Source organism: Sapajus apella, unplaced genomic scaffold, assembly GCF_009761245.1.
Source record: "Sapajus apella isolate SASKATOON/1434 unplaced genomic scaffold, GSC_monkey_1.0 scaffold34, whole genome shotgun sequence".
Taxonomy (NCBI): domain Eukaryota; kingdom Metazoa; phylum Chordata; class Mammalia; order Primates; family Cebidae; genus Sapajus; species Sapajus apella.
The window spans coordinates 17,910,194-17,922,472 of record NW_022436974.1 but is presented as its reverse complement, the minus strand read 5'-3'; positions in this window follow the sequence as shown (position 1 = coordinate 17,922,472).

The window sequence follows — 12,279 nt, the reverse complement described above, 5'->3', positions numbered from 1 at the left end:
ATTCCTTGTGGTGTTGGCTGGATTCTCTTCCATAGTTGTGCTGGGAAATTGGTTGGGGTTAGAACATCTAAGAAGGCTCCACTCACCCAGCTGAGGTAGCTAGAGAGGCTGGTGACTACGTAGACTTCTTTATACAATAGCGTAGTTGAACTTCTTACATAGCAGCCAGTTTCTAAGAAAGCAAAACAAAAATCTGGCAGGCCTCTTGTGGGCTAGATCCAGAACAGAGACAGCCTCACTCTTTCCATGTTCTATTGAACAAAGTAAATCACAAGGCCAGCTTAGATTCAAGGGGTGGGGAGATGGACTCTTGATTGGAGGAGCAGCATGTGCATACAGGGATGAGAGAAATTGGTGGTGGCCAATCCTGGAGACAATCGATGCATACTATGAATACAGAGTTCTGTGGTCCTCTAAGTGTCAGAAAACTGGGTAAAACACAATTAAGGTTTCTTAACATCAAGGCTTCTTCGAGTTGTTAAAATGCTCATTGAAGTGCCAATAACATAAAGTAGGTAGTAAGCATAAAAGGCAGTAAAAGGAGGGTTACAACTTTTGATTTCTAGCCTAACTTCACCCTACCTGACCTTCCTGCCCAGATCAGTCAATATAATAGGAGAAAAATGTAGCTAGCCAAACAGAAAATATCTATGGTTAAACTGGCAACTATAGACAATTGCAGTCTTTGAGAGATGTAAAATGTCTGCAGGAAGTTGACAAGGACCTGGGCCAATTTCAGTATTTTCTCCATACTTCATGGAAACAGACACTTTTCTTGTTAATTAAAGGCTTCTCCTGCATTAACAGAGACTCTGGACTTGTTGCTGAGCATGTGATTTCTTCCTGCCTTTAGAATCAGATTTTTAATGAGTTGCAATTATAATAGTTGTGAAAAGATAATGAAATCTGGGATGACTTTGCAATTCTTGTCTCACATTAAGCAACTGGCATTTTCTTGACTCTCTGGTCAGCTCAAAAGCACAAAGATGGCCCATCAGAGTGGCTGATACTCTGCAGTGATGGTGTGTATATGGAAGCTGCCTCACGTGGAAGAAAAGACAGGCTCTGCAACCTGCCTAATTTGGCTTTGAAGTCTTGTTTCTCTGCTTACTTCTTGGGACTCCTTGGGAAGTTACAGAATTGCACTGAGCCTCAGTTTTCTTATCTATAAAATGGAGATTGAAAGTACTTATAACTGGCCGGGCGCGGTGGCTCACGCCTGTAATCTCAGCACTTTGGGAGGCCGAGGCGGGTGGATCACGAGGTCAAGAGATCGAGACCATCCTGGTCAACATGGTGAAACCCCGTCTCTACTAAAAATACAAAAATTCAGCTGGGCATGGTGGCGTGTGCCTGTAATCCCAGCTACTCAGGAGACTGAGGCAGGAGAATTGCCTGAACCCAGGAGGCGGAGGTTGCGGTGAGCCGAGATCGTGCCATTGCACTCCAGCCTGGGTAACAAAAGCGAAACTCTGTCTCAAGAAAAAAAAAAAAAAAAAAAAAAAAGAAAGTACTTATAACTTCTAAAGATTTTAGGTAGTTTAAATGTAATATTATATGCTTATCTTTTTATTCCAATCATTCATTTAACAGATATTTAGTTATTGAGTGCCTAGTGAGTGGCAAGCAAGGGACTATGTGTTGGGTAGTTAGTCATATGGGAGTAAAGAGAACATTCCAGGTAGAGGGAACAGCAGATTCTAGGTTTTAACATAGCCAAGAACTTAGTCTGTTTCAGGGCCTGACATAAGATCAATCGGCATCAAGTGCGGAAAGCTGATAAGGAAGGCAATGCAAGGAACATGCAGGATGTGCTTAAGAAGTTTCAACTTTACTAAGTGCAATAGGAAGGCATTGTGGGATTCTGGGTAGAGGAAAACATGGTCCAATTTACAATACTGCAAGATCACGTCAGCTCCCTCTGTAGATTGGATTGAAGGGGATCAAGAGTTGAGAGGAGGGAAATGATTAGGAAGACAAGGCGTAGTCCAGGAAAGAGCTGATGTTGGCATGCGCTGTGGTGGTGGAAGTGAAAATAAATATAAGTTGACAAAGTATTTGTATTTGAACTGGCAGAACTTGATCATGGACAGGATATAGAAAGTGAGGGAGATGAAGGGGTCAAAATTAATTTTTCTGGGAAACTGGGCAGGCAGGGATTCCATCTTCTGAGTAGGGGGCAAGCACAGGTTTGCAGTGGGGGTCAAGGAGAGCTTCAGTGTGGGTGTGCTATGTTTGCAAGAAAACCAGTTTTAGATGCCGAATAGTTGACTAAACACCTGTGACTAGAGACCAGATCTGAGGTCTCGGCTGCAGATATGAGCTTGGGGTTGTTAGCATACAGACACGGTAAAAAGCTCTGGTATTGGATGAGATCAGAGAAGGGAAGGACAGGAGGGAGTCCTGACCTGGGTGAGACTGGATAAAGGAGGAGGAGCCAGTGGCAGAATGAAGGGTGGCCAGCATGGTGGGGGAAAACAAAAGCATGGTGCTGAGGAAGCTAAGAGAGGAAGGAGAGTGTTTCTTAGAGAAATATTTGAAGGCTACAGAGAAGGTGAGCATGTGGAACAGTGGTCTACCCGTTGGATTTAGCACCATGGTGTGGTGTGGGTGGAACCCAGGCTGCTGGAAGAAAGAATGAGAAGGAAGTGAACGTAGTATACACTGACATCTCTTTTGAGAAAGTGTATTAGAAAGAGAGGATTGGAAGTGTCTTAGAAGGAGGTATGAGATCGATCAAAGGAAGTGCAGCAGGGATTCTTGCTTGTTTCCCAAATACCCATTCTCCCCTTCTTCCTTATTACTCTGTTCCTGGGGACAGCGGAATGTTTAGTTAGAAAACTATACTTCCCTGCCTCCCTTGCTGTTTGGGGAAGCCAGTGAGATGTAAGCAGACGTCATGGAGTGGAGTTTCTAGCTAACTTCTCTTAAAGGGACAGACTCAGCTATCTTCTTCCCTTCATGCTTCCTAGATGGCAGATGTGATGGCTGTGGCCATATTGTGGCAGGCCAGGTCTCACTAACAGCTGAACAGATGAATCTCTATAACAACTGTTTCACCACTGACTGAGTGGTTAAGTGGAAAGAGCCAGTGTCCTTATACAAAGGCTGGAATGTAGCAAAAGCCAGCAAGAGTTTGGCCTAGGATTTACCTGGGCCTTGAGGCATGAGGAGATAATGAAGGAATTCTTAACAGGACCCGTTTAGGATTAAACAAGTTTTATTGGGGGTCTGAAGAAACTCCCAAGACCTCTACAAATAAGCTTTACTAGAGATCAAGGGAACTCCCCAAACCTCCCAGATTTAGCAGGAGACAAGACTGCCCCCATCACCTGGACCCATCTAGATTAAATAAATTTACTGAAGCTCCAGAGGAAGGTCTTCAAAACTCAGACCTTAGTTATAGATGTGAAGATAATCACTTACGTCTTTAGATGCATGCACACTTACATGTAGACATACAGCTTAGAAGGTATATAAGCTCTAGAAAACTTGGTAATTTTGAGTTGGCCTGGCAATATTTTCTAGGACTTCTTCTTGTACCTATTACAGAAATAAACTCTATTTCGCAGTTCATTTGCATCTCGTTATTGGGCCCTGAGAATAGGCAGCCTGACCCTCAGTTTGGTCTGGGAACAGTCTGATGCAAGCATGAGAAGACCTCAAGGAGAGAGGCCCCCGTTAACAGAATAGAAAGATTGGGAAGGAAATTAGGGCATCAAAATATTTTTAGAGATGAGATACCAGAGTACGTTTGCATGTTGGTGTGAGCCAGGGGCAGGATGGCAGGACTGTGGCCCTTGATAAGGCCAGAGTAGAGAGATCCTGGGCATATGATAATGACTTGGCCTTTGACAGGCTGCTGCAGAGGGTGTAGGACACTTGCAACGCCCCTTTCCTGAGCAACTCTCACACTCCACTGCCCTTTTAATCCTTTGTGCTTTTCCCCACAGACTAGAAGCTTCTGTCTCTTCCTCCTCAAATTCATTCCTCATGCTACTGCCACAGTGAGCATTTTATAATGCACATATGATGTTTAAAACACTGAGGAGCGCCTCATTGCTTACAGGATGAAGTGACATTCTTGCCTTGTATTTAGGCATTCCCTTCTTGGTCTTTGTTTTCAGTTTCTGGTCTTCAGCATTTCGTAAGCATTCTGTGCACCAGGCATACCTGGCTGTTTGCACGTCCCTAAAGCTGCCTATATCTTTCCCACTATATGCCTTTCTTCATGCTTCCCCCTTGTCCTATAGCCTTCTTTCTTGCCCTTTGCACAGATATACCTTCAAGGAACATTCTCTCCCCACTCCCACCCCCGGCTCTCACTGCAGCTTCTCCTTTAACTCTGTCAGCTGCCCAGAAGTCTCCTGTAATATGTCTTTTCTTGACTAAGTTAGCTGGATTTATAGATCAGAGATGCCATATAAAATGTAATTTTGGCCTGGCATGGTGGCTCAAGCCTGTAATCCAAGCACTTTGGGATGCCGAGGTGGTCAGATCACCTAAGGTCAGGAGTTTGAGACCAGCCTGGCCAACATAGTGAAACCCCATCTGTACTAAAAATAAAAAAATTAGCTGGGCATGGTGGTGGGTACCTGTAATCCCAACTACGGGAGGGTGTGGCAGGAGAATTGCTTGAACCTGGGAGATGGAGGTTGGAGTGAAAAATTATATATATTGTATATATAATTTATTTCAGTGCAGTCTCAAAGAATTAATCCCTTGCAATAATTTCAGACCTTCCCTTTAAGCAAAGGTTAGTCTCCTCAGGGGAACATTCTGTCCCTCAGGTTTCTGACTACAGTTCTGCTCCTTGCCAAGACAGCATCTGGGTGAATGGGGACAGGTTGTGGCTTACAGTGGCCTCTTCGCTGTGGGAAGAAAAGAGTCCTTTGGATTCGTGTGGTGTCCTGAGATCAGTCTGGTTGCCATGACAGTTTTTTGTTTCTATGACAACAATATCCCTTGTTAAGTTGAAGGATGCTTGCCCTACCTACTGGCATTTGTATCTGAAATCAAAGCTGGTGTTGCTTGCAGCCCAGTTTCTCTAGGTGTGCCAAAGGCTGCAGTGCTTCCTGGCTGCCAACCTCACTCTCCACAGAGCCTCTCACATTCTCCATTGGCATTAGGTTGGGTATGGGATGTGGTGTTGGCATAGGGCTCAGCCTTCTCTGTTAAGTCACCCCTCACTACAGGAGGGCTCATGGTTGGAATGCTGGCTTTCAGATTCAGTCACCTTCTGGTTCCCATTGTTAGGGCCCATTTAAATTATCAGCTTGATACAGCTTTTTATATCAATTATATATATTATTTATATCTGAGGCGGAGTTTCATTGTTACCCAGGCTGGAGTGCAGTGACGTGATCTCAGCTCACTACAACCTCTGCCTCCTGGGTTCAGGCCATTCTCCTGTTTCAGCCTCCCAAGTAGCTGGATTACAGGTGCCCGCCACCACCCCAAGCTAATTTTTTGAATCTTTAGTAGAGACAAGGTTTCACCAGGTTGGCCAGGCTGGTCTTGAAGTCCTGACCTCAGATGATCCACCTACCTCAACATCCTAAAGTGCTGGGATTACAGGCATGAGCCACTGCGCCCAGCCCTAATATATCTTTTTTTTTTTTTTTTTTTTGAGAGACAGAGTCTTGCTCCGTCGCCAGGCTGGAGTGCAGTGGCACAATCTCAGCTCACTGCAACCTCTGCCTTCCGGGTTCAAGCAATTCTCCTGCCTCAGCCTCCCGAGTAGCTGGGACTACAGGCATGTACCACCATGCCCAGCTAATTTTTGTATTTTTAGTAGAGACAGGGTTTCACCATGTTAGCCAGGATGGTCTCGATCTCTTGACCTCGTGATCCACCCGCCTCGGCCTCCCAAAGTGCTGGGATTACAGGCGTGAGCCACTGCGCATGGCCCCAATATATCTTATAGAAAGAGGAGCTCAGGAGAGCAGAACTCTGGCTATCTCATTCTGACCATGCTATACCACTGAGTTTTACTCTAATGTGGCCAATCCCCAAGTTCTTATGGACACGCCAGGGTGGCTGGCCCATAAGATGAGACTTCCTCTCTGGGTTCCAGATATGGCATGGGTCAGGAACGCTCTGACCTAATTGTTCTCACTTACCAGGGTTTCAGCCCAGGGAGTGACACTGGAAGTTTGTCTACCTCACCACCTCTGTTTCTTTTCTTCTTCTTGTCTTCTGTTGGCTCTCTGCCTTCTATAGCCTTGGATTATAAGGGATGGGCTTCTCTTTTACTTCTTCTATTTCACAGGATATTCTTCCTGCTCCTACTTGTATGGCTCTCTTATCTGCACTATGGAGAAAACTCTATATTAAGCTGATACGTTAAATGGGCATATGAATTTTAGACTTTCGAACCTGTTGCCTTGGCTTCAGCAGCTATTATCTTTCTTTACATTTCTTCAACAATCCAGTCTTCCCTCTGCCCATCCCATTCTCCACCTGCTCCTAGCAAAGGTAGGTAACTTGGCTGACTGGAGAAGTACATGTAATGTACATGTAAGTCTACATTAGTATTTTTTTTTGAGATGGAGTTTTGCTCTTGTTGCCCAGGATGGCGTGCAATGGCAGGATCATGGCTCATTGCAACCTCTGCCTCCCAGGTTCAAGTGATTATCCTGCCTCAGCCTCCTGAGTAGCTGGGATTACTGGTATGTACCACAACACCCGGCTAATTTTGTACTTTTAGTAAAGACCGGGTTTCCTTATGTTGGTCAGGCTGGTCTTGAATTCCCGACCTCAGGTGATCCACCTGCCTCGGCCTCCCAAAGTGCTGGAATTACAGGCGTGAGCCACTGCACCTGGCCTATATTAGTATTTTCAAGTATTTTCTCTTTTCCCTTTTAATAAGTAACCCTAACTGATACAACATGATACACAATTCATGATTTGTCTGCAGATAAGTTAATCTTCTCTATTTGCAACAATCTTTCCAACTACTATCCAAAAGGGAGTTGATTCAGCACACAGAGAAAAACAAATGGGACCAGTGCATTGGCAGTGGGTGGAAGGCAGGAGGCTCAGGTGAGGTTTAGTGAGCAGAAGCTAACCCCACCTCATGATACTGTGGAGCGATGCAAACCACCTGGGACCCAAGTGTCACCTGTGGAGACTGGGATACCGAGGCAAAGGGGTTTACAAGCCTAGGTCATTGGATAAATCCTTGCATTTGACTGAGAGGATCTACACATGAGTAGGTTACTTTATGAGGCAAACCGAAGGCTGACTTAGTAACAATTCAAAATGATGATACATAAACAAAGAAATTTGCATCTTCAGATTTCTGACTACAAACATTATCTCCCTCATAAGTTGGGTTTGTTGCCCTTCATATCAGTTATTTACTAATTATTTTTCCATGCCTCAGATGTGTGAAACCCTTAAATAATTGCAATGAGGATGTTTACCATCAAGTTTGGAAAAAAAGTAGCATGAGCCTGAAATAACCAAGAGACCATTACACCCCAGAACGGGAGAGACTCGAAGGCGCTTCAAGACTTTCTTAAGCAGAGGGTCCCACACTGGATCCGCTAAGTCAAAAAGAAATAAAGAGATGAAAAATGATTGGAATCAGGTTTTTCGCTGTAGGAGTAAGAGTTTACAGACAAGCAAGAGGAAGAGGCTAGATTGGCCTATGTGGTGATGAATTAGAGTGGAGATATCAGTAGAGACTCATGTTTAGCTTAATATATATATATAAGTGATTACATACATAAACATTTCTATATTCACCAGTTAGTATACACACATTCATTACCTTGCTCTGTCAGCTAAGAGGATCCAGAAGACATGATGTCCTAGTAGCACAGAACAAACCTAGCCCCCAGATCTTAATTTTTAATACCATTCTCCAATAAAAGGAACCAAAGAGCCTTGGATAAATGGCTGACTCGAGGACTGGTAGGACTGGGCAGGAAATATACAAAATGAGCCTGACCCTCATGTAGCACTAGAAAGTAAGAAAAAGCTCAAGAGCATCCACAGTAACGGGGTATGTCAGAGGAACGGCAGAGTCAACCAAAAAAACCAAACCAAAACAAAAAAAAAACCCACAATGGACACAGCTGAAACAACGTGAGCAGCAAAATTAAGTAGTACTGAGTTATAACACAAACTATCAGGTAAATATCCAAGAATCCCTATTGATAGAAACAAATGATCGAATAACTAGAGGAGAATGGACAAACCTCCCATACAGAGCAGTTTCAAATAGTTCATGCGGCCGCTTTGCACTTGTATTAGTCCACTTTCATATTGCTATAAAGAACTGCCCAAGACTGAGTAATTTATAAAAGAAAGAGGTTTAATTGACTCACAGTTCACCATGGCTGGGGAGGTCTCAGGAAAATTAAAATCCAGGCCAAAGCGAGAGGGAAGTTAGAACACCTTCCTCACAAGGCAGCAGGAAGAAGTGCCAAGTGAAGGAGGAAGAGCACCTTATAAAACCATCAGATCTCGTGAGAACCCACTCACTCTCACGAGAACAGCCTGGGGAAAACCACCCCCTTGATTCAATTACCTCCACCTGGTCCCTCCCTTGACACATGGGGATTATGGGGATTACAATTCAAAATGGAATTTTGGTGGGGACACAAAGCCTAAAAATATCAGCACTCAAGTATAAGAAGCGTGACTCCCTACTCATTAAATGTGGGCTTTACACAGTGACTTCTTTCCAAAGAGTACAGTACGAAACGGAGGAAAAAAGAGTGACTTTACAGTAGAAAAACTTGAAAAACACTACCTGGGCCAGGTGATCAACGTCAGCATCCACAGTGATAGTCGTGGACCCTTGATGTGGTAAGAATGGCACTTCTCTCCCCCAAACCCATAACCCCGGTCTAATCACGAGAAGCACATCAGATAAATTCCAGTTGAGAGGCATTCTGTGAAATACTTCTTAAAACTATCGAGGTCATCAATAACTGAGACAGTGTCACAACGAAGAGGAGCCTAAGAAGACATAACGACAAAGTATCATGTAGTTCCCTCTTAAAACCTTGGAAAAGAAAAACGTGAATGCCAAGAAAATCTGAATAAAGCATGGCCTTCAGTGAATAATGATATACTAACATTGGTTCATTATTTATGACAAGTTATTAACAACAAAGGAAACTGGGTTTGGAGTCTATGGGAAGTCATTGTACTGTTTTTGCTGTCTTTTTGTAAATCTAAAACTATTATAAAATAATGAGTTTATTTCAACATACGGCACAGTGGGGGAAAATCACTGATAAAGGAGAATCATTTTTTTTTTGTATCTCACATGTGATAACTAAGCTTTAACTCTCCAAGCCTGTTTATTATGGGGAGGTGATAATGCTTACTTCACAAAGTTGTGGCATTGGTGAAATGAGATGATACACCTGAAGCTCTGTGCCCAGCACAGACAACGTTCTTGGAAACTTCTTTTTATTCCTTTTACTTCTGCCTCTCTCTCCGTTTCCCATTGTCACACAGGGCAGAACACAGTGCTTTCGAGTAGCTTCACTTTGAGAACAGCCTATCCACTCTTAAAAGCCTTCTTTTCCTCCTGGCATCTGACAAGCAAATTCCTGCATTTGTGCTTGCCCAGAAGTCCTTCCAGATGATATCGTTTCCTTTTGGCAGAGGAGCGACTCATTCCCAATGTGCAGTGGCGGGCCAGGTGACTCAGGTGGTGGTAGGCAGCTGGCTGTCTGCTTGTCCATCAGGCTAGCCTTCTGACCCTTTCCTGGTAGTCATTGCTCTCCAGACCAGAGCCTTGGTTTTCACCAAGCCTGTCTGGCTAGCAGTAAAGGACACTGAACTAGGCAAGCTGAAGACTGAGTGTGAGGACAGTTCCGCCTCAGCTGTGCAGTTGTGGGGTCATCACTTCTTTCCTGGACCCTGATTTATTTGCCTCTAAAATGGGGAAGGAGCTGGGTGTGGTGGCTCATGTCTATAATCCCAGCACTTTGAGAGGCCGTGGGTGGATTACGTGGGAGGTCAGGAGTTCCAGACCAGCCTGGCCAATATGGTGAAACCCCGTCTCTACTAAAAATACAAAAATTAGCTGGGTATGGTGATATGTGCCTGTAATCCTAGTTACTCATAAGGCTGAGGCAGGAGAATCGCTTGCACCCAGGAGGTAGAGGTTGCAGTGAGCAGAGATCATACTATTGCACTCCAGCCTGCCTGGTCGACAGAGGGAGACTATGTCTCCAAAAATAAAATAAAATAAAATAAAATAAAATAAAATAAAATAAAATAAAATGGGGAAGTAAGTGACTTCGTCTCTTTTAAAGGGCTGTCATGAAGGGCAGTGAGCAACTATGATAATGACAACTGAGACCTGCTGAGTGCTTCCTGTGTAACAGGCAATTTCTATGCATTTCTCACAAGAGCTCTCTGAGTGCAAGAGAGGCAGGTGCTGTTGTTAGTGTCACGCTGCAGTGAGAAAATTTGTCCTGGGAGATGTTAAGTCCCTCCTACTAGATCACGTGACTAGTAAAGACTGGAGTCAGGATTTGAACCCAGGTCTGCACTTAGGTTGGTGCTCTGACTTAGGACATTGTATTGTTGCTTTGTCATCCTTCATGGTGCAAGCCGAGGATTGCCTCCTCAGTCTGTGCCGTGGAAATCACTATCCCTGGGTTTAAGTCTACTGATCAAGTACTTTATGGAATTTTGCAACCCTCTCCCCACAACTCTCCGGAGTTGCCAGAGACTGGCTGGGCTTCTAAGTTTAAAGATGACGCCATCAAGCTGTTTGCTTACTATCAGAGATATTCCTTTTCCTCCTTTTCTGCTATTTGCTTTTTTTGTTTTGTTTTGTTTTCATCATTAAAGTTAGTGACTCTCTTGATTATAAAGAAATACTTCTCTCCAATCTCTTTTCTTCATAGTTGATTCAGTTTTGTAAACCTGATTCAGCTACGTTGATTGTGTGTTGCAGATTTTAACATGCATGGAATCACTGGGGAATCTTGTGAAAATGCAGATTCTGATTCAGTAGATCTGGGTAGGGCCTAAGAGTCTGCACCGTAACAAGCGCCAGGGGATACTAATGCCCCTGGTCCCAGAACACCTTTTGAGGTGAAGGTGGTAGTCTGCCCATACACGGAGACACAGGACTGGGTGATGTTTCCAGTGTTGCAGAGAGCTCTGTGAGCAGTTAACAGAGGGGAAGGGGACATAGAAGCTGGGCATAGTTCTCTGTAGGCTCCCCAGGTAGGCTGGCACCAAGGCCGAACTCTGGCCCCTGCTCTGTGATATGCTCTGTTTCCAATGGAACATAATTACAAAACGGAAGTTTCCTGTCCCATCACACACAGACATGCTTTCTTTGTTCACTACATTATAATGTGATAAAGGGGTCAGGCAAACCAGTAATTAGAACTGCACCAGAAGTCTCTTCTTGTGGGCTTGCTTTGATTATTGGGTGCAATGCACGAGTGCGATGAGGGCAGCCCAGGCAGCTGCTGTACCATTCAGTCTCACTTTCTTTCACAGTCTGTGACCTAGCCCTGTGCATTGATCCCTCACTCCAGGAAAGTGCTGAACCACATTTCTGACCGTGTTGACCTTTGTCTGAAACTCTGGAGAAAATTTTAGGGAGTAAGGTGATTAACTAAAAATGGAATTGGAGATTATCTATGGTTTTCAACGTCAAGCTCGTGCCGAACAACTGAGAAGTTATTCTGTAAAACACGAAGGCAATTTCAGGTACAATACATCAATTTTTTTCTTTCAACCACTCCTCATTCTAAATCTTCTTAAGATGTTTCCTGGGTTAATAAAATAGGAATATACTTACCTCGTAAAGCTAAAAGTTGAGTTTAACCGTCCCTTTAGTTCTTATTGAATGTTTTTGATTAAACGTCCAGGTCAGGAAACTACCCCTTCCAAGGGAATAAAACCCTGCTTATGATTCTAAGTAATATGTGTAATGCTTGAAATTACATCAGAAGAGAAGGCCTCATTGCACCATTTTACTTTGAAGCAGATCTTTGATCCATCGAATAGTCTGTATTGCAAAGAAAACAGAAACTCTCCACCATTCTAGTTTCTCCTATGAGTACCTGGATTGTCCTGCATCCTGACCATACTCAAGTTGTTTCTTGCTTCCTGATAATTCTTGTCACGTGTTAGGAATGCCAGTTCTGGATGACTAACTTCCCCATATCTTGTGCCTACCTTGTCTACCCCTCTTTGTTCACCTGGCAAGTTAGTCTGTGCTAACCTGTCTTCTTCACCTTTTCCCCAGGGATGGGGGTGGGGGAATCCCAACTGGTATAG